The sequence below is a fragment of the Grampus griseus genome (assembly GCF_964374135.1).
Source record: "Grampus griseus genome assembly, chromosome: 1".
NCBI classification, from domain to species: domain Eukaryota; kingdom Metazoa; phylum Chordata; class Mammalia; order Artiodactyla; family Delphinidae; genus Grampus; species Grampus griseus.
The window spans coordinates 118,294,115-118,317,020 of record NC_139017.1 but is presented as its reverse complement, the minus strand read 5'-3'; positions in this window follow the sequence as shown (position 1 = coordinate 118,317,020).

Below are 22,906 nucleotides of genomic sequence, written 5' to 3'. Positions count from 1 at the left end.
TACACTGAAGGTAGGGAAATGGTAAAAGGTCAACACTCATGGAACCTAACTTCAAGATATGGCTCTCTCTAATTTCTTTCATAAAAGATTGGAAAACTTCCATGTTGTTCCACACAAATATGCTCACATGTTAAATTTTACTGGCTGAAAGCAGAGCCATTTTTCTCATTAACAATGAAATCAACAAAATGCATTTTAAGAATATACACTTTTTCCATGAGATCCAACAAAGTGAAAAACAATCTTCTATCATTTTAAAATGTAACAGTCTGCGCGTGAGATGTATCGGGTTTTGTATTTGTATGTTTAATATTTTAATTTTATTATAATGAGTACAAATACCATAATTATAGTTAAAAACATAAAATAATTTTTAATTAGTCCCCAAACATTTTTTTCTGATTTACCTTCATGAGGAAAAAAAAAAAAACTCTGCTTAACATAGCACTACATGTTCACTTCTATTGGGGGAAACTGTTAATAGTCCTTAAAATGAAGCCATGAAGTCATCATATCTACTATTAAAATTCATGGAATCAAATAGTTCATAAATAACAAATATTTTGGCTCAAAGTTACACTTTTTTAAAAATTATTATAACCAAGGATCCATGTATGGCTTTCTCTTCAAGCATTTCTGAATCATCTAAGGACCTCACGATCATTCCTGTTCTTTTCTCCAAAGTAAGTCAAACATAAAACAAATCTACCCTGATTCACATACACATAGAAAAGCTTTGTGTATAATGATTTGGACATCATGAAACTGCTGGAACCATGCCTTTGACAAAACAGATGGAATGCAGCTAAGAAAATAGAAAGTAAAGTTGCCAACTCTGAATGCTCTGTTACTTTGTCTAAACATAACTCATTATTTCAAATTATAAAATGTAAAAATGTATCCAGTGCTGGCATACCTTATGAAAAGCAAAAGAAAACAAAATAACCTAGGCTCTTCATTGCAGTGTCTTTGTAGTTTGATTGAACACATCAATTATTTCAAAATGCCTTCAAGTTTTTTGTTCTTTTTTTGTTGTCTTTTTTTTTTGCTTTGACATTGGCTTTCAACATTTTGGAACAGATTCATTTCTTATTTGTGGTCACACAGACGAATTCATATAAAACTAATGCCTAAATTGTAACCTGAAATTTTAATTCCAATATGTTTATAAAGACCTATAATCTTAATGAATATGCATTATATTATTCTGTTAACAGATACAAATATAATTAACAAAGGATTATAAATGTCAACTATATTTATAATTCCCCCATATGTTAAATATTATGTAATATGCAACTTAATTATGTTTAAGTATATTAATTATGAGGAATAAAACTGTATATTTTAATAGTTTGTAAAATATATACTAGTATTGGGGCTTCCCTGGTGGCACAGTGGTTAAGAATCTGCCTGCCAATGCAGGGGACATGGGTTCGAGCCCTGGTCTGGAAGATCCCACATGCCACGGAGCGGCTAGGCCCGTGAGCCACAACTACTGAGCCTGCGCGTCTGAAGCCTGTGCTCCACAACGGGAGAGACCACGACAGTGAGAGGCCCGCACACCGCGATAAAGAGTGGTCCCCGCTCGCCGCAACTGGAGAAAGCCCTCACACAGAAACGAAGACCCAACACAGCCAAAAATAAATAAATAAATTTATAAAATATATACTAGTATTTTATTATTTATTGTTACTGTAAGAAAAGCTTAAATTTAAAAGTATTACTTCTTTAATACAAAGACTGTTTAATATGTAGCTTATCAGGAGGGAAATAAACTCATAATTTCTACAGTCTTTCTTTTTTTTTCCATTTCATTTTAGTAATTATTTCAGCGGTCTACACAGAAAATATTCAAAACTATATATCACAATTTTTAAAAAGTATTTGTTTTAATATTATTTTTCCCAGAAAAATATTTTACTTTGCTAGATCCATAACAGAAGTTAATCTTTGCTGCCTTAATACTGTATTTCCCTTCACCATAAGAGCAGTTTAACATGGAGAATCAAGGTGTTAGTAAAACAAACAAACAAAAATACTGAAACTCCTTGCTATTTAACGTTGAATAAAGGTTCACTTTCCAAATTCTTTATCAAAAATAAAGGATAAAAATGATGTACTTGGAACTAAGAGTCTATTAAAATCCACCTTATTTACACTCTAATTCTGATGAATTACTTTTATACATTCATAGATAATATATTCAAGATATTACTGACCAATCTTCTAAAAATACTATAACATTTTCTACAATGCGATTGTTTTGAAATATTTTTTCCAAATGGAAGAAAAAATCAATTCGTCATTTGTGTAATTTAAATGAAATTTTGGTTATTCCTGAAATTATTTTAGTCACTCATAAATATCTATTTAGCATTTCTCTTTGATAATTTAAGATGTTTTATCAACAGTATTATTTTAAATATTTTTTTGTTCTCCAAAGAGAAGAGTAAGAAAGAAATGCTCTAAAATTTGAGGTGTTTTACTTGTAATTTAAATCTTGCTGAGACTTTTGGCTTGGCGTTCTCTTAAAAAACAAAAACAAAAAACAAACCAGTCACATTTAGCAACAGATACAATAGCCAGGCAGCCAAAATAGGTTAAACTTGAGTATGAAAGTGTTTTTACTTTATTTTCCCTTCCCCCCAGATGCCTAGCAATTCTTTCTAAAGACAAAATGCTGATTAAACTATAATATCCTAGGTAGACCTAACAGTAGCACTGGCTGGAAGACAAATAATGGTACTTTACCCATCACATTTTCATTGAACTTAAAAGATATGAAATAATTAGTTACCTGTGAACATTTTAAGTGTGTCAAATATAGTATTTGTAAAATGCTCAATTTGTAACAAAGGACTTTCCTATACTTACAGTTTTACTAAGAGGAAAAAGAAAAGATACTAGAATCCTAACTTAAAAGGGTCAGCAGTGAACATGTTTAAAACTTCATGTACTGTATATTAATAGCTTACTTTAAAATCCACCAATATTCTGGGAAGTCTTTAGAAATACTAATACATATGCCTTTGGTCAATTACCTATTGCCATCACAACTGCTGACCATCCAAGAGCCTAAGAGTTTGCCAACTGGTAAGCCTTACATAAGCAAATTGTAAAAAAAAACCTGAACCAAAACAAAAACAAAAGCAGAAAGTGACGCGTAAGTCCAGGAGAGTCCTCCACCCTAAATGTGTGCTCTAGAACTCAGTCCCCATGCTAGAGGAGAACTACATACCTTCCCACTTAATCTCACCATTAAAGACTCACAACCAGAGTCTAAGCGAAAGAAGGGCAAATACCTGAAGACAGAGACATTTATTGTAAAGTTTTTAAAACACCCACACCCACACAATTAAAACAGTGAAAAAGGTCTAGATGAATGGAACATAAAGCAGAAAATTTCAACTCGCAAGGCTTAAGTCTGACTCATTCTGAATTTCTGGTTAACAAATATGTACCCCCTGAATTTCATCATTTTCAAAAGCTTTTTTTTTTTTTTTTTTTGCTGTATGCAGGCCTCTCACTCTGCTCCGGACGCGCAGGCTCAGCGGCCATGGCTCACGGACCCAGCCGCTCCACGGCATGTGGGATCTTCCTGGACCGGGGCACGAACCCATGTCCCCTGCATCGGCAGGCAGACTCTCAACCACTGCGCCACCAGGGAAGCCCCTTCAAAAGCTTTAAAGTTGTAGTTTTTAATTTCCTCTTGGTTCTGTTTAGGGCAGATGTGCATTTTAAGAGACATTCACAAAAATAAGAGACTACTATGCTTTACTTTAAAATACAAATATCCATAATTTTTCTCCCTTTACATCAAAATTTAATAACATCAAAATTTATTTTAATATATTCTTTATTTCTTAGGAACCAGAAAAAAGTAATCTATCAGGAATATCTGGCCCCATGTAAATCTACAAGTTGGAAAGCAAAAAAAGCAGCCAAGTGAACAGTAACTCAATATAGAGAAAAAAGGCAATACCTCAAAGCAAATTCTCAAAAGCACTTAGGAGAAACTGTAGCAAAAAAATATATATAAATCCTTTATCAGGATTAAAATTAAAACACTGAATTAATGACTGAGTTACATACCCAACAGCTTAAAAATATTTTGTAAAGTAAAAAATAGTGGAATTGGTGATTTGATGGTTACTCAGAAGTACAAAAGACTTTCCTAAAAATGGAAGCTTCAGCTGCATCATGATAAGCAAGCCAGTTTGATTATTTAATTTTCTCTGATCTAAACTACAAGATTAGCTAGTAGCTAGAAATAATTGACAGATGTGGAAAACCTCTTTGCAATACAGTTTTGTAAATAGCACGTTTGTGCAGAAAGTGAGATAGGTAGTAAATACTTAAGATCAGGCATTCTGGGATTTACAACTAACTCTGAAGCCAGCAACTTCTAATAGTGTTTATTTGCCTTGGAGTTGTTTTGGTTTTTTTATTTTATTTTATTTTTTTTTAATTCTTCCTGCCACATAGACTACCAGGTTGTTTTATATTGTTGTTTGTTGGTTTTTTTTTTTTTTAATTAAAACTACAGTCATCAGCTTCATAAGGTCATAGCCTGTAGGAGGGAAGTAAAATATCATTTTTTTCTCACTGTATTTCTACATCCTTCAGAGTCTGACCATGAATTTACTCATTTATGCAACAAATATTTATTGATTACTTACTACTAATGAGATAAATAAGGATAAGTAATAAGGAGAAATATGTTTTAATAAACTTTTTTCTTTAACTTTTTCCTTTAAAACACCCAGTAAGATTCATTTAAATTAAAAAGTTTTCAAAAATGTTTACAGTTAAACTATCATGGGCTCTCCTGGTGGCTCAGAATCCACCTGCTAATGCAGGGGACAAGAGTTCGAGCCCTGGTCCAGGAAGATCCCACATGCCACGGAGCGACTAAGCCCATGCACCACAACTACTGAGCCTGTGCTCTAGAGCCCACGTGCCACAACTACTGAAGCCCGCGCGCCTAGAGCCTGTGCTCCGCAACAAGAGAAGCCACTGCAATGACAAGGCCGTGCACCGCAACGAGTAGTCCCCGCTCGCTGCAACCAGAGAAAAGCCTGTGTGCAGCAACAAAGACCCAGCACAGCAAAAAATAAAATAAATAAAATTTAAAAAAAAAAAACTATCACAACTTGGTTTTGTTCTTAATTCTTTTGCTTTTCAATTATTTGTTTTATTTAGTTTGAGGTTTTGGAGAATTTGCCCATGTCTACTTTCAGTGTTGAATTAAATTCTACATCCTTAAATAATCAGACTTAGTGGTAACCTTGAGGAAGATAAACAAAGAAGCACTTTAAGATTTATTTTGGAGAATGTATGAAAATTAGTTTGAGGAGGAAAAATGAAAGAATTATATTATTCTACATTAGAAAACTGGTTCATAAATATTTTGCAGTATCATCTACTCCCATCTGTGGGAAAAATTATTTGTAGAATAAGTTGTTAAATGTCTATGTCAGCCAACTGCCTGGAAGCATCAAGGGATCAGGAAAGACTGTGTCTGTTCTGTTCATCAGTGTGCCCCAGTGCCTGTCACAGTGCTTGGCACATAACAGGTGCTCAATAAATACTTGAGTGAATATCCACAAGCCATATTTTCCATTCTCTTGCTGACAGAAGAAAAGGTCTACTACTGCTCTGCTTATCACTTAGATTATCTATATACTCTGTATGTTTTTAAAAACGAGCTCCATCTACTTATTCTTCCTCTTGAGGGAAGAAGAACCTTAGTGCCACAGCTTTTTCCTTCCCCACATTTAGGGCTTTAGACTTTGCTTTCCTGACGACTAGAAGGGAAGACCAACAATCAGTACAAATTTGAGAGGAGCAATGTAGTCTGTAGGTTCATAACTTTAGTTCAAGCAGTGTCTGTTTCATCTGCCATTCCACCAAGACTTCCCAGTGTGTCTTCTCTTAGCAGCAAGTCTTTTTGGACTGCACCTTATAAACTCTTTAGAAAGCCCCAAGCAGTTCTAAATCCCTAGGTTGCACACTATCTACCAAAATCAAGTCACTTCAGTTTAGATATGAATTGCAACAGAAACCATTATCAGATTTTCTCATATAATCCCTAAGTGCTAATGAGCCCTTAGCCTAATGTGGCTTTTTTTGTTTGTTTGCATTTAGAACATGCTCCACAATTTATGCTCTAGAAATTCAAGAGGTTACCGAAAGTTGTAGACATCTCTGATACACTATCTCATTTGATGATCACAATGACCCTTTAAGTTAGTCAAAGTCATTACTACCTTCATTTTCTAAATAAAAAAGAGACATGGAAAGGTCACAAGGCTACTAAGTAGCATGGCTGATTCTTTTCACTCTAACTTCAGATTTTTTTTTTAAAGACCTAATGCAGGAATCCCAAACTAGCAATCTTTGTGTCTTGACACTCAACTTTTTTAAAACCAAAATTAATCTGAATGTGCATAAGCAAGGTATGTCACAGGCCTACCACTCCCTATTGTATTTTATTGAGCCTCTTCATACATTCATATTACTACTGGGTCACTAAATTTATTTGCATTGAGATCCCATCAAAAAGAACAGCCATTCATTTATTCACTGATCTATTCATTTGTTCAACAAACACAGTATAGCCACTATTTAGACACCAGGATTATCAAGTTCCATAAGACATGGTCACTGCCCTCAAAAAGTTTTCAAGCTAGTAAGAGAATCAGATAAGGCCATCTGGATACAAGGTAGCAGATAGAGAAATGTACAAAATACCAGCCAAGCACAAAGGTAAGGTATTTAAATCAGAATGTGCAGAACAGATCATGAAAGGTAATCATTGTATGGCTATTATAAGCCCCAACACCTCTCTCCCAATACCCTCCTTAGTTTTCAGATAGCATTCCAGAGCACAGCTTTCAAAGTTTAAATTTTTAGTTCTTATTAATATTCTCTCATATGGAATGAAAACTATAGACAGCTTCAGGTTAAGCTCAAATCACTATAGATTTGTGTTAAAAATTATTAATTATGTTTTGGAGGCAAGCCTAAGGCTACAATGCTACTATAGATTTAAGAATTTTAAAAATAGATCTTTAATATATAACAAAGAGGTAGATGAGAGATGCCTTATTTCTGATATATAAGCTATATTCTATATTATAGTTAGATTAAAACCACTTCACAAGTGTTTTATTTAGCACTATGTATACCACTGTGTTCTTAATACATGTGCTTTTATTATATCAAATTTAGGGAAGGTAAAAAGCACATAACAAAATTTACCTAAAAGGCACAGATCCAGTTTTCTATGTATTACCTAATACTCACTAAGCCTCTGGATCTAGAAAAACTGAATTATATTTTTAAAATTATTTGTTGATTTGTTAAAGGCGGTCTGGCTCAACCACAACATGAAAACTGTTTAGATTTCACATATCTTGGAGTTTTTACCAAAAACTCTAATTCAGTCAGATTGTCTGATGGTAGTTTTGTATTCAAGTCTTTAAACTCTTAGCCTCAAGAATCAGTGTGTACAGGAAAAGAGCTAATGAATGTGCTAACTGGTCTTTGTTATATACCTTCAACTGTTCTCCATATATCATTTAGGATGCTCTTGGTCAAATCAAAAATATCTAATTCAAGGTAGTTTAAACCATAGAGGTAAAGTAGAAGTACAGGTTAACACAGAGGCTCTTTTTCTCACTCATTTTCTCAGCTTTGCCCTCCTCTCTCCTCCATATGTCAGTTTCATCTTTGGGCATTTCTTTCATGGCCACAAGATGGATACATTTGCTACAGGCTTCCTAGTTTATATCTATGGAAAATAGGGACTCTCCAACATTCTGAGGATCAAACAAAACTCCCAAGGGTCATTTTGATCAGAGAATTTGCTTCCTTTATTCTTTCAACATATATTCATTGATCATCTACTGTATGTCAGGTACTATTCTTGGCACTGGGAATACAGCCATGAACAAAACAGATTACATATCTTCATGGAGCTTAAGTTTCTGTAACCATCCCTGAATTAATCACAGTAAGGTTGCACACCTGAAACTAATATAACATTTTAGATTAATTATAATTCAATTTTTAAAAATCACAGTGACAACTGGTTTACCTCCATTAGTTTGCCACTCCTGGACCTAGGGTTAGAGCCAATCCTAATCAAACTACACAGCTACTGCACGATGGAATAAAATAGATGTCAGTAAGGCAACTGCAATGTTTATTCCTCTCACCTGTTAATATTTGGCAATGGATATTGATAATCAATTAGATCAATTCATACACAATTCTTTATGAGTTGAAAAAATATATATATATATGGAATTATTCTACATGGAAATAAGCTATACCTTGGGGAGAATGGAAGTAATCCCCTGCAGTTGTGAAATGGGCTATGGATCTCAGCCAGACAGGATGATGGGACTTCAGTTCTACCCAGCTGCTCTTGAGTTGTCCACCACCTAAAAAAAATGTTAGCCATGCCAATGTTTTTTATCAATGTAATTAATGTCAGGAAATACATTGGATAACTTTTTAATAAAATTTATATTTTGGAAAGTAAAATACCATCACTCTCCAAACCAAGCATACAGTGTCCTAGTTCCCTTTAGTCTCTTCCATGGCCACAATCTTCATCCTTGACTTTAGTCCACTACCCTGCAAATATCCACTAAGAAGACCTGAATTTAAGATGTCCATTTCAGTCCAAAGTCATTATGACTACCAGAAAACAAACCAAAAAATACATGTCACACTCATGATGGGTGAGAGGTCTGTTAGAATTAAAAGACACCAGTTAAATATGTTGAGCTCATTAACAAATGACCTATCAGATCACATTACCAGTTTCTAGCTCTGCCTCATCTTCATCATTACTGGGGTTTATTTAACACCAAACCTAAGGATGAATCAACAAAAATAGGATGCCAGAGCTATAGCATTAGGAGAATCACATTCAGCTGTGCCTACAATGGACACTATATAGCCAAGCAACTGCCCAACTCGATGAATGTTGCTGCTCAACGAAAAGAGAAATCACCTCCAACTTGAATGGAAATGCTCAAGGAGAAAGCAGCATTTAAGGTAGGTTTTAAAGGTTGAGGGAAAAGAAGCAGAATAATGAGGAAGCCTGTTTGGGGATTTCTCATTCTGCTAAACTTGGATCCATACTCTGGGCTGGAGTCAGAGTTAACTTCTCTTAAGATAATTTAATCTAGCTTTGTGGAAGGAACCGATGCTGGTTAGAGACCAGAGTTCAGCTTCAACTTGATTTCAGTAAATAAACTATGACGTGATGATACTCTTAAACAGGAATATAAACTGAAGAAAAATTTCCTTCTGGAGGACTGTCATAACTAAGATTTCAAAGCTGGTTTAAGAAAAGTTCTTAAAACTCTGTGAACAGTGATTTACCATTAAAAGCTAGAAAGATTTTCAATGATGACTTATTCTGATGACCCCCTATCTCCCCCCAAAAAATGCAGAAACTGGGGCTTAGAAAGTTAAGTGATTTCCCCAAGGTCATCACACAGCTAACTAAAAAGAGAAGGGGCTAAAACTGACATACAGGTCAGCAGATTCCAACTGTAAAAGTTTTCACATCATCATTTTGCCTTCCTAAGAAGCAAGGAGTTGAGGAAAATGCAGAGAATCAGAAATGAAATGTACAACAGCCAGTAGGAATCAACTGATCACATAAATAAATCTGTGATTATGATGAGGCAAATGAGATGCAATATCCTCTAAAAGGAAAACATAATGTAGACTTACTCCAAAAACCATGATTAGACAGAAGACAATTAAAATGCAATGTTTCCTCAAGGGTAAAAGGCATTCAATTAATTCAATCAAATGATTGCTCCTTTCTCTCCTGATATTTTTCATCAATGTATAATAAAAGAAGAAAATTATACTTTAATCTCTAAAAGTATTAGAGTAATTAAAATTAACTTGGCTGTAATTCTTTGAAGTGCTAAAGAAATTTTACATCTACATTTTTTTACTCTAAATTCCCAACAAAACTTTCTGTAAACAAAAACATTCAACTTTTTAAAAAAATCTGCTAAACACTTAATCCCAAATTGTTTGTATGAAAAATAAGCTCAGTCTTGTAGTTTTGGGATAATTAATTCCCAAAGTTAGCAAATATATGTTGGAAAAAAATAGCCAATATTGACCTCGATCATCCATTGCCTTAAATGATAGTCTTTGTAGAATCCTTCTCTCCCCTCCCAATCACCTATAAAATTTTTCAGTGATAAAAATATAAAAGTATTTTGTAGGGGAGAGGGAGAAGGCAAGAGGAAAAGAGCTGTTCCAGATTTTGGAATTAAACAAACCTAAAATTTTTTCTAGCTCCAGTACGGCGTCCCACTACTACTTTTTCAACAGATTCTACAACAGACTGAAGAATAACTATGATGCAAGACTCAAAATAATTAAGCAGATGTTTCAGGAACAGCAAGTAAATGCTGTCCCCTTCCCACACCTGAAAAAGTACCAAAAGTCTTGGTTCTCTCAGAACCATATAGCATTCTGGGGGTAGTCTGCTTTTATTCACTTTCATTCCATATAAATTCTATAAATTTTTTAAAAATTTTAAAAACCTGTAGAAAGTACTATGATAAGATCATCTGACACTTTACCAATTCAAAGCCCAAGGAATAGACAGAAATCATTATAGAACTGCAGGGATGAGCTAGTTCTATTTTTGTCAGTTTTTTTAATGGATTGGGAATTTTCTGAGAGCAAGGGCGACCCATGTCTTACTCTTCTTTGTATCCACAGCACCTGGTACTTTGTAGATGCTTAATGAATTGAACCCCAAAGATGTATATAGTTTTCTTTCAATAATCACTGACATCATTTTGAGACCATCCCACTTTTATACATCCCACTTTTATACTGATGTAACCGAAAAATAATCTTTTAAGAAAATGCATCTAATTATTCTTCTAATCCGAGGTTTTACATGAGGATAATTATGCATTAAATATGTATAGGAAAAGGCATTTGACCTTAAAGAGGCACACAGAATATTTGTGCAGAACTGCAGATTGACAAAATTAGGTTTGTTATTTTTTCCATTAAATAGTCTAAGCAGATTAATTGGAGCCAGACATGTGAAGATTCATAAGGTTTGACTTTTTGTAATATCAGTTATTAAAAAGAAATTTATAGGTTAAATTTGACACATCTAAATTAACAGTTTAAGGAAAATGTAGATCTTGATAAAAAAATTTTTAGAAGTATATATAGACAGAAATGTTATGAGACTGGTTCCAGTTCTATAACCAGATTTATCTCACAGAAACACAGTACTGAATTCCAACTCTCTTGATTAAATAATGTCAGTTACCCACATTATTATGGATACATTTTATTTAGAAATTAAATATACCAAAACAAAGATTTGTTTTCCTAAAGAAACAAATAGAAAGAGACTATAGCCCCCTAAGCAGTTATCTAATGGCCACATCTTTCATCATAGCATCTACCATAAAAGCAGTCTGTCCAGGTAACAACTGAAAGACTGTGACAATCTGTTTTTGGCATAACTCAATCAAAGGAAATGTCTTTGTCAATTGAAGAATGCTGATTTTCAGGAATGAATGTCAGAAGTTTATTAACCCAAGTGTCAAGCTTTATATTTCTGTGCTTTTAACTAAAGTATCATGTGGAATTACCATTTTTAAGGCTTTACACTGGGGTATACACATTGGGTGTAAACAAAATAGGTCAATGTATCAATAGGAGTGTTGCGTTCTAGAAAAGATATTTGAAAACATACAGCCAGTATTCACTTTTTCAAGCCAATTCCAGTCTTATGCCACTATTAGATATATATGCTTAGCCATCAAATATAGATACTTTAATTTTTTTTGAATTGTCATAAATAGGTCTACTTTTTTGGTCACAACCAGGGCCCTTGGCAGTGAGAGTGCGGAGTCCTAACCACTGGACAACCAGGGGATTCCCTAAATAGCAGCTCTACTTTTAAAGAGGTCAGATGTGGGCAACATTGCCTGTTACCTTTTGATAATACAGTGAAAAACCTTTATGAGTGACCTCATGATAAAGTATCTATATGTATATATAGATATATAATTTTAGTTAGGCTCAATTATTGTTTATCTGTATGTACTTAATATAATTTAGTATATATTTTATATGGTCACATTATAATGTTATTCTACTTTATTACATTTTAAACCAGTTGTTACACCCTTGGGAATAACGTCAAAACTACAAATTGCCAAGTTTAATATATATAATGAAGAAATACATAAATCATCAGATATACACATTAACTCCCAATAGCCACATCAAGATTCTTGTGTGTGTGTATGTGTGTGTGTATGTGTGTGTGTGCATGTGTGTAGCAGTTGTTTATTTGGATGACCATTTGATCTAAATTTAATAGTTTTATTTCTAAATATTTTTCTTTTTCAACATCTTTACTACCTTAATATTGTTCCTCCTATCTAACATTAGCTAAACTGCTGTTGACCTGGGCATATGTGTTTCTGATGTCTGTCAGCAACTATAAAAGCATAATTTCATTAAAGTTTATTATATATATGCTCAGGACTGAGAGAACATTATAAAATGAAGAAGTTTGGCTAAAGTTCAACTGGGCATCAAATACCACTGGCAAGAATTTTCTTAAACAGATGGTGTAAAATCTTACTAACACAATAGTGTGTGCTTAACACAAGACCAATATCAGAAACAGATGTGCTGCAAATGACCAAAGTACCAAACAGAAACAATAAACATGGGATATATAATAAAAACGATCCCTGTGCCAACTGAAAAAGAAAGGGAAAGAAAAAGAGTGAGCAAACGCATTTCCTTGTCAAATAAGAAATGCTACTGATATTTTTCCAGACCAAGGTAGGCATACAAATATTTTCCCTTTGGCTTCCTCTTATGGTTGGTATTAAACCTCTAACAGGGTGGCCGAAATTAAGAATATAATCTCTCATGCATGTTTTTAAAAAGTGATCATATAAAAAGGAAATAGGTTTTTGCATTAACCTAGGAAATTTAGAGGATCTAAGAGTCCCTATCCATCATTTGGAACTGCAAATATTCTCATCAGCCCAGAAAAATCTCTCTCCCCCCCACCTCCCTCTCCCTCTCCCCCTCCCTCTCTCTCCCCCTCCCTCCCTCCCTCCCACTCTTCTCTGTCTCACACACACGCACACACACACACACACAAACACCTTTTATCAGAGCTATACACAAGTCCCTGCTCATTACAAGTATTTGCCCAAGCATGGCACAGCAGTATTAAAAGTACCAAGGGCCAAGTGTCTATGGCTGGCACAGAAACTAAGACAAAGTAGAAGAAACTCGAATTCCTAGAAACGCCCTCCCTGAGGCCAGAACCTGCCCCTCCCAAACGCAGGTCAGGTTCAAAGTCCTAGGGCCTAGATCACCAGGGCCTTGGCCTGCCTGCGTAGACGCCATGCCTGGAGGAAAACCAGTCCACGACGCGACTCTCTGGTCGTCTGTCCCGAGCCAGCCTGCATTCCCGACCGGGGTATTTCGAGCCTGTCCACTTTACTGATCAGTAAAGGCACACGTTGTTCTGACCTAGTCGGGCCTCGCTCCAAGGCCTGGTTTGTTGCAGGCTTGGATTTTAGGTTTCTCCTCCTCTGTAACAGCTTTCTGTGGGATGCTAAGGTGTGCCCTCTGGGGGCTGGAAGGGTTGAATAAGAACTACCTACCTATTTCCGGGCAGATACCAGATGAGGGGCAGAAGGCCTTGGGCCTTGGGTCCCCTCCAGGCGCTGACTTTTTCAGGAAAGAAAAGTCTTAACATCCTCTGGAATCCAAATATGATTCCAGGAGACGAATGTTTCGCATTTGAAACCAAAGCTTCCGCCCTATGGTCGCCCACGGAAAAGGGCGCGAGGAGGGCGGTGGTCAAACCCACCAGGGCGACCAGCCTTACTTCAGAGCCTGGCCTGGGGTGGGCATTTGGGCGCTCGGAGCGGGGGCCACCCTCCTCCCGCCTTCTCCCGGAGCTTGTATTAGTGATGTGGGGGTTCACGCAGGGTCTCCGCCTGCTTTGGAACCGGGGGACGTCGCTGGGGTGCTCGCCCTCGTCGCCCTCCCTGCTTGCGCCGCCTCGGAGCCTCCCGGGGTGCACCGCGCGACCGGAACGTTCCCGGCCTGCCCCGGGGCCGCCGCCGGCCTCTGACCAAGGCCAACAGGCTGGGGACCACGGCCCGAACGCCGCGAGGACCTGCAGGGCTCCAGGGCCGTTCTGGGGAGGTCGCCTCCGAAGGCAGGCGCCGGCCGAGCAGGCCCAGGCCGGTGCCGGCAGGGCAGGGCCTCAGCCCCCTCAGGAGGCTGCCTGCAGGCCTGCGCCTTGGGCTTGGGGGTTACCAAGGAAATGCAACAATATTTACGACCTGGCGATGAGAAAGTGTTCGCCCAGCATGAGATCTACCTCCTTCCCCTCCCCCGGCAGCTTCCCGCCCCTCTAGCCCTTCCTCTCCTCCCCCCTCGGGCTCCACGCACGCTTCTGAGCACTAAGTAACTGACAGCGGCGGCAGTCGGGCTCCTCAAGCCTTGCAGTCCCCCTCTCCCCCTGCCAGCTCCTAAGAGAATTCAGGCTTCTGGGACTCCAGAAGCAAGGGAGGAGCCACACTTCCAACCAGCCAGAAGGGGGCACTTGGCTTCATACTCTGCCAGGCTCACCAAATATCCTTTATATATAGTACAATGGTTAAGACCTTGGAATCGGTTCGCATCCCGACTCTTGCTAATTTGCCTTGAGAACTTGAGTCTCCTCTCTGAGCTTTAGGCTCGCCGCCTGTGAACTGGGCATAATAATATCTACCTCCTTGATGATTGTGAGGAATATACGTGACAACATGTGAAATCTAGGTGAAGCTAAACAGTAAATGGTATTTCTTATTATAGAAGAGTATCTACACACATGCACATATTCGTCTCTAAAAATACAAAGCCTTTTTAGGAAAAAAAGATATCTCGGCCTGGCTGGGGATGGGGGACCGTGTAAAGAATCAGGAATTGTGGCTTAGTTTATTAACTGCCTAATTTTTTTGCACCCTGACCTTTAAAAGACAGACTTCCAGATCAGTCCACGTATATTTTATAATGTGAGAGGTTTCTCCCATAATATCCCTAAAATTAATTATTAGGGCAGAAGTATTTTGAAAGGAGGAGGAAGAAGAAACCTTGAAAAGGCATTGTATTTATTTAAACCTTCACCAGAAACGGCTGCTTATTGTTTGGGTGACTTTGAAACTCAAAAGCAATAGTAAAGGCAAACTAAGTGCTGAGCAGGTCAAGGCGTTATTCCTGAAAGGTAGTGCAACGTGTAGGTGCCCTTTTAAAAAACGCTGCTCTGAGTCCCTCCAGGGGAAGGGGCGGCTATTTGAAAGAAATGAGAAGGGATTACACTCTTTTAAAGGGATTCCCCCCCCCCATGTTTCTTTGCCTGCAGCGGCTGTGGCTGAGTTTGCAAACCTTCTTGGTGCATCTACCAAGAGACCCCAGTCTTCAAGATAAAGCCCTAGTGCTTTCCTCTTGGTGTCGCAGTAAATTCAACACCACGGGGCTGGTGCAGTCATCCCAGGCCAAGAGAACTCTTCCAGCCCTTTTCCAGGACTTCGAGACCCTAGTTGCAGAGTCCCATGGCTACTGTTCCTGCTCTGGAGCGGTCCTTGTTTGAGACGGGTTGGGTGGCGCAGAGAGGGGGATCTACCTAGTTTAAGACTATCCATCACCCGCATATCCCCTCCACCTTCTTCTGTAATTTTGCAGACTGTAAACAGGGGTGCATCTCCTTTCCAAGCCAGGGAAGCCTGACAGCATCTGCATCTGGCTCTCAGTGACCTCAGCTCCCATCCTGACTGTCCACCGCAGGCTCCCTTTTTGCCCTGGGGCAAGCCAAAACTTATGTCAACTTATGTCAGGCCAACACACACAGCATTTCCATGTGTGCAGTCAGAGTGAGTCCGTGGAGGCTTACCCGGGCTTCTGGGGTCCAATATGTTCCAATTCCTAATCCCGTTAGCATCCTCCTCTATAACTGAGGTTCAGATCTGGATGGTCTCTGAGGCACTCAGAGTAGGCTTCCAATTGCAAACACTGAGGTCTGAAGGACAGTTAAGGTGCAAAATGAACCATTATAAGACCCTCTCCCTAGAAGAAAAGTGGAGCCCGGCAATTCCCTCAATTTAAATGTTCAGAATATCTGTGCCCTTCCTTGCTTCGATTTAAGGGATTAAAAGACTTTGGGTCCTGGGCAAGAAGGTGCCAATGTAAAGAAATAGGAAGCTAGAATACCAATACAGAGAAAGGCGTGAAACCCTCTGTACCTGCCAGCACATACTTTTTTTCCCATTCAAAAAGCCATCCTTTATTGCCTGGTGCCAGACACTGAACTAGGTTCCAGAGAGTTAGAACAGCACATGGTTCCTGCCTCTGGAGTGCCTGAAGTCTGGAGCTGTGAAAGATCTGTTGGGGTCGACTTTATTCACCTGTTTGTTTCGGGGAAAACTATTTCTAAGGACTTCTCCGGAGTAGTGATAGAGGGTGCGGCGAGATGACCTTTGCACAGCCGGAGCTGGGCACCGAGGCTTCTGCAGACTCCTCTTTAGTGGAAGTCCAAAGGAAAGTTCCGGAAGTGGGCACCGGCCTTTGCACCGCAGGAGGTACGGAGAGCTGTGGTCACTTGTTCAATCCGGGTTTTGATCCACCCGCTGATGATTAGTCATCGGATTCTGTAGTTTGCAAAGAAAAGGAGAAAGATTTTACCACCGATTTAAAATCTCAACTCTTTTTTCCCCTTTGTAGTTGGCTTATTAGACACTCCAAACCATTCTATGCTTTTAAACCTCGGTACTGCAGAGTAAAGGTGGGGGAGAGGGAGCTCTTTCCCGCCGGATACCCGACTCCAGGCAGTTGCCCGCTAACTGCAACTCAGCCGGAAGCGGGCAGGGGCAAGGGGCTGGCAGGTGGACCACCTGCACTGGAGCCGCAACCCAGGTCAACTGGACTACGTAAAAAACCATGTGCAGTTGGGGTAAATGAATCCATTGAATGAAACTGTCCTTTTCCGAACTCACCCCAAAGAGGACAACATAGCGGAATGGTTAAGACGCGGGCTTTCAAAAAAGAAGGAAAGTCGGGCCTTAGCATCCGGCGTCTGGGTTCGAATTCTGACTCAGCCTGGTAAAATGGCCTTAGGCAAGTTACTGAAGTACGATTATGCTCCTCGGCGCCAGTGGGGCGTTTGACAAAAAGCAACAGCTATGAGTACTACCACTTTCACAATACTCAGAAGTTTGCACAAACTGACAGAAGGCAGGGTGCCAAGCATTTAAATGTGCCAGATTAACCCCCAAATAAAGCAGTGGGAGGAAAAGTTGTTCGGGTGCGTCCTCAGGCCGAGATGCCACGGTTAGAGGTGGCTCGCAACTGTGCGTTCTTCTCCAGAGGCCCTGCATCACTGAGAGGCTCCTCCGGCATTGGCGACCAGATCAGGTGAACTACTCGAAATGGTCAACTGGAATCAAGGTCGGTGCTGAGGAGCATGGCCTGTCCCCTTCACCTGGGGAATGAAGCCTTTGGTGACGCCTCTGCTTCCGGACATTTGTAGGGTGGCGAAGGAAGACGCGGAGGAGAGAAAGAAGATTGCATTCATCGAGAATCTACTGTGTCTGTCGGTGTACACATTCAACATCATTAGTTCTGTTATCCCCATTTTACTGATGAGAAAACCAGGTTGTTAAGTTGTTAAATAAATTACTCGAAAATCCAGTACAGTTAAATAAATTACTCGAAAATCCAGTACAGGTTTGACTAACTTCAAAAACCGTGCTCTTAGTATAACACATTGCCTAGCTCTTAAACCCTGATCTCCCATGAAGGCAGGCAAGCAGGCAGGCAGGGAAGGAGGGAGAAGGGGAGGAGAGGAAGAAAACACTGCCACAATTACAAGAACCAATCTCCCGTGGCAGAAATCCATATAAAAAGTTATTTAAGTTGAAAAATTATGGCTCAAGATTATTCCTCAGGCTTTTTAAAAGTCATTTTACAAGATACATCTGATAAGCAACAATGGGACATGGAAGTGTTGCCGGGGGAGAAACCTCGACACTGAGGTTGCGGGTAGAGCTGCGTGGGCTTTTATGGGTGCACTCACACTGGCTAACCACCGGAGCTGCAAGTTCTCTTATCAAAACCGGATCGACGCTTGCGAATGGTAGCCTCACACAGCTCCCTGCCACCACTACCCCTCCCCACTCCACCCAAAAAACACCGTCAGGCGCCCACGTTTTTGCACTCGGATCAAGTTTGGCTCTCCTGCCTCCCTTGCTGGGTTTTAGTTAACTCTCAGGGATCCCTGGGAAACGAGGCGGGGGCGGGGAGTGGAGGACGGGAAGCCTGCGGGGATTGGTTTCTGTCCTCTTTCTAGATTAGTGAGCTCCAAGCTAGACAGCTTGGTGGCCTAGGACGTGTAGGAAAACGCCGGGGAGAAGGGAATTAGTGAGTTGTTGTTGTTTCTCTCCAACTCGTAGTTTGGCACTTACAGAGTTGCGTGGGCAGAGGTCTGTAGAAATAGGTTAGAATCGGGTTTCCGCTGGTCCTACCCTGTTGCTCATTCTGAACGATAAAATGCATATAAAATCAGCAGCTCCAAACCACAAGCGTGCTTAAGGCGAGATTGTCGGCTTGGAAATGTCACAACGAGTAAAGAGTGTAGTGGACTTCTGCGCTTTGCGCAGTAGCATTTAGCCCGGGAGCGTCCCAGACTGCGCCCTGCCTAATTTCGGGCTGTATATGGCTTCTAATTCCCTCTCTCTTACCATCCGTCCTATCAGGCGAGAAACACTTCCGCTCTCTCCTGCCGCAGCGGACCTGGCGAGTTTACTTGAGCTCAGGAGGGAAAGGGGGAGGAGGGGGTCGAGCGCACCGCCTGACAAGGAACACCGAATCTACACGTACAACCCTCTTGGAAGCAGGACTCGGTTTTCGGTTATTGGGTTTCTAGAACTGCTGGTGACAACTGGCCCCAGCGGGCGCATCCGACAGCATATAGCGGAACAGATTCCCGGCGGGGCCGGAGAGCGGAGGCTGGGTCTGAGCGCCGTGCACTCCAGCTGTCCCGCGCCGAGCACGCTAGCCTCGCCGGGAAGCCCCTCCAGCCTCGGCCCGCAGTGGGGGAGAGACTGGTGGGTCCCAGACGGAGGCCCTCGCCACCCTTGGGCGACCTCCGCTGGCATGAATAAACGTGCCCTTCTCTTTTCCTCGGAAACTGGGTGACGAGGTCTGAAAAGGAGCCTGGGACCGGTAAGTCCCAAGGTGAGCGTATTTCCCACTCCGCGATCTCTAAGGGGGCTTCTGAGCTGGGCAAATTTGTGTGTGTGTCGGGGGGGGGCAAACCTCTGGAAGCTACTTCTTTCCGTCCCTTTACCAGATCAATATTAATAATGGTTAGACGAGATGGGCAAAAATCAAAGGATACCCTGAACCAAGTGTGACCTCCGCAATTTCAGAGGACTCTTGGCTGAGAGCTTTCCCGCTTACGGGTAAAGAGGTCACTGCAAGAATCACCCACAAGCTGTGTCTTCTTACCGGCGCAGAGGTCGTCCCCACCTCCACGCTCCGACAGTCCTCTGGCCGACCCCCGGCGCGGGTACCTGGTGGTAGTGGTGCGGTCAGCGAGAGCCGCCGGCTCGGGAAAGTGCAGGGCCCCAAGAGCTGGCGCTGGCTTTGCGCCTGCAGGCCCAGGAGTCCTGGACACGTCTCGTTTGACAGCGTTTTCGACCGGGCCCCAGTAGCGTCTCTCCCAAGTCTACACAGGTCTGACTCGAGCGCGTCCTCAAAGGCTGGTGGGAGGGCTGGGAGCCGGGGCGGGCGCGGATTCAGGAAGCGAGATCCCGAAGATTGCTTGAGTACCGCGGAAACTCCAGGTTAAGTTCCGTCAAACATGTGGTTACTCACCGCGAGGAGCTCAGAGGCAATGGGTTCAACAGTCAAGTTTGTGGGGACTTTCCCTACTTAAAGTAATAATTTGCTAATTCGGATCTATTGCTTTTCAATATCGAGTTCCAGAGACCTCTTGTCAATGCAGGCGTAATTTCATCCCACTGATGAAGGATGTTTATAAACGGTTCCTGTGGTGCAAGCCGAGTGTGAAAATATCAGTTTTATGCCTCTGGATAAGAATTACCGAGGTGGAAGGTTTATTAGGCGATTACAAATTTCGCAGCTGCTCGTAGCCCAATTAGGCAGCTCTTCGCGGTGAGTGGAAGCTGCGGGGGTCAGAGCGGGTTGGTGTTCCAGCTCTCCAGCCCTGGACCTCCAATCAAGGCCTGACTCTACCCAGACCCCTTCCCTGACCCCCTCGGGCTTTAGGGAGACACCCTGCGCCTCCCAACTAGCTGGGCACCGCAAAGCCCGGGACAGGATGCACTCCCAAGTCTCTGGCTTTCTTTCTCCCACCCTTGCAAAGAGCCCTGCCCTCCAGAGGTGTTGGTTGCCCCCTGGGTGGGCTTGAGGTCTCAGATTTTCATTTAAGGAGCGGTGGCATTCCAGAAATTTCAAGTTAGTAGGTAGGAACCGCCCCAACGCGGCGAATCCTCACCCACCTGCAGACACACATGATGATGTTTTTTTGGTCTGTCCTTGTTCGACCAAAATTGGTCTCAGTTGGAGTTCGAGCTAAAAACCGTCATTACAAAGACAAAAAGAGTCCTGACTTTTAGCACAAGCACCTAACGTAGGAAGAGGTAGTCTGCAAAGCATCAGGCGAACCCTTCCTTTTCCGGAGCCGAGGAGGAGCCTGGGTAAGAGGTGAGACGCGAGCTCCGAGGAGTTGGGGCCACTGTGCAGGAATGACCCCTCGGTATGCTTGCCCTTGGCAAGGGGTCACAGGGTGGTTGGGTCGAGGACGAGAGGGAAGCTGAGCCCTGACATTCATGGCAAACACCTGCGCATCCTCCTCCTCCTCCCGCCTCCACAAACGACCTCCAGCCAAAGGCCTACACCGCCTGGGACTCAGAAACTCATCACCTGCAGGCCTACTGAGCAAGGCTGGGTGCGCGTAATTACCCCGCGGGAAAAGTCCGCGTAGTGCCGGGCGCCAGGAGTAAAGCGGCCACCAGACCAGTCTTTTAGGTCTTCTTATGTCTGCCTACCATTCTTCTTCCCCAAGCCCAGAAGCCTCTAAAAATGAATCATTTCCTCCACTTATGCAGCGATAGGAGCTCTTAGATCAAGATTAGTATTTTGAAAACCTGACTGAGAGCCGCCTGATTAGGCGGGGGTGGGGGGGCTGGAAAGACCGCATAAACGCCCGCGCCCCCGCCCTACTTCCAAAAACAACTCCAGCTCTCCCCGGATCTCCAAATGACCCGCGCGACTTATTCTCCCGGATAGCAGCCAAACAGTACCCCAGATTCATTTTGCAGACCCTCACGCATAGAAACTGTAACTAAATCTCCGAATTGGGTCTTTATTTTTAATTCCACTTTCATTCCTGCTCTATACACGGCCTGGTAGTCAACATTCTACACGACTCTGTCCATTCAGAAGAGCCATCTCGAGACCGATGCTATTTCATGGAAAATGCATTATGTGGATTTTTCAAAAAATACTAATTTTTGCACTTGATGAGAAACACAAGTCTTTCTGTTCTCCAAGCACAGGTTATCTTTTCGAGAAGTCGGTCCACTCCAAGCCTTCAATTCTGTAAGAGGCCACAGATTAATCATAGCGTCCCCCTCCCCCCCCCCGACTGCGTAAATTTAAGCGAGAGCTCCCAGAGAGGACCTGCAGGGGGATAGCTAATATTAAAGTGGGCGCAGCTGTGCGTAAACAATGGCGTTAGGAAAATGCTCTAGAGACCCTCGTGTTTATGGGAGAAAAATGTAATGGAAGAAAAACTAAATTTGCAGTCGTTGCTTGGTCCCAGGCTGTTACATGGGCTCACTTCATCACAGTAAAGTCTACCTGTGTTTGCCCACTGCCCTTCCTCTAGCCTGCTGCTGACGCGTCTGGGCGGGAGCACTTCGATCTTCCTCTTCTAGACAATAAGGCAAGGAGATAATATTATAAACATATATATCTTATCGAAGCAACATCATATGATTTTGTTAAAGGCCATTAAGAAACAGAGACTCCTAAATATTCTTATATTACTGTTTCAGAAGCTTGCTTTGTTTTCTCAAAGGGAAAATTGGAAATAAAAATTGTTAGCCTTACCAAATTCCTCTTTGTACACTACATAATGAAGTAAAATCTATACCATAAATAAGTTATTTAAACACACCCTCCAATCCTAATCAAAATTACGGTATTCTGAGACCCCACTCTCACCCCCCCTTCCCCCCCAACAAACCCGCCACCAAAATATGAGGCAGGAGCTGGCCGCTTCTATGGCTTAAATTTTGCCTAGGATGAGATGAAAGAGCAATACTATTAGCAACATACTTTTTGTCTTTCTTGTAGCCTTGATTTCAAATCTAGTCGCAAATCATAAGCTTTTGTGTTGCTCAGATGTTCCTTCTTTATCTTAATAAGAAAACTTTTCACAAAGGGAGTGGGAACCTCTAGATAAGTCAGCCCCCAGGTTTCCAGGGAGCCGTCTCTGTCCTCAGCTAGACAGGGGAGCTGCTCGTTTCAGGAGAATGACTGAAACATTCAAGTCACCCAGACCTCCGCTTCCCCTTCAGCTTGCTGCAGAAAGAGATGTAACCTGAATCTTTGTTTAGGTTTTGGTTGGGGAGTGAGAATCAAAAAGCCACGGCAAATGCAGAGAGGAGTTTTTTTTTTTTTTTTAAGTCAAAAGTTAACAGGCCATTCCCAATGTTTTGGTTTTTTGTTTTTTTTTCTTCTTCTTCTTTAATACTAAATCTGGAGT